Source organism: Halyomorpha halys, unplaced genomic scaffold, assembly GCF_000696795.3.
Source record: "Halyomorpha halys isolate HHAL.00 unplaced genomic scaffold, Hhal_1.1 Scaffold866.1, whole genome shotgun sequence".
NCBI classification, from domain to species: Eukaryota; Metazoa; Arthropoda; class Insecta; order Hemiptera; family Pentatomidae; genus Halyomorpha; species Halyomorpha halys.
The window spans coordinates 126,607-127,695 of NW_027114921.1; positions in this window are offsets into that span (position 1 = coordinate 126,607).

The following is a 1,089-nucleotide window of genomic DNA, read 5'->3' on the forward strand; positions in this document are numbered from 1 at the left end:
AATTGTCTGTGAATTTAATGAAAAAAAAATCTAAGATTAGGGAATTTTCTCGTGTATGAATTGAGATAGAACAAATAATGAATGTAAACCATTATTTGTCGCTATAACATAATAGTAGTATATACAAAAGTGTACATATTAGTTGACACATCAAACGTATTATGGCGTCTTCGTCGATTATTCATGATGAGCATTTGTTGATATTGTTATATGAAATCATGGAACTTGTCTACTGCTTCCAAAATTGATGAACTTATTAGAAACGAATAGATAATAGAGGGACCCATGCCGGGTTCCATTATTTATCTAGTTAATAATTACGTCGGAACCTCGTTTGATTGAGGAAGACATATTTTATTCACTTTATTATTCAAGTGGTTGTGGAACTGTTGAGCGTTATTTTTGAGCCTATGAAAAATAAAAGATATAATTGAGGTGCACAAACCCGAAAGATTGATTATATGCTTTTAAATTCAATCCATCGAATTATTGATATATATCGATTCAGTACTGAAACTAGGGTTTAGAACGGCTTTCTGCTTTATAATTATAAAACTGAAGAGAATCGGATGAGATGCAAATGTGTAAGTTGATCTCACCTATTATTTTTTTAAAATAATAAGTTGACAAAAAAAGTAAATTAGAAAAAAACTGATCTTTAAAAGATTGATTTACAAATGAGGTTACTTCGCTAATAACGTATTATAACCATTTTGATACCTAGTTTCACACTGATAAGTATCGAAATGTTATTAACTTTGCTAATTTAAAAAAAAATGTTAATATTAGATTTCTTTTTAAACGATTTGTTGAAAATGTTTATAACATTTCGCTACTTACCTTTGTAAACAGAAAGCTTCAAAATATTTATAACAAAAGTGTTATTGAAATTTTACGAATAAAAATATTATTGGTAACGTTTCAGTTTAAAACCACATAAAGCTATCGTTCCTAGATACACTAGATTTCTACTTACACAAGCATAACCATCAGTTTATTATAGATATTAGATAAATACATTTTTATAACTTTTCTTGTAAACTATTCACCTATATACATTAATATTATCTTAGAAAAACATAGTTGACC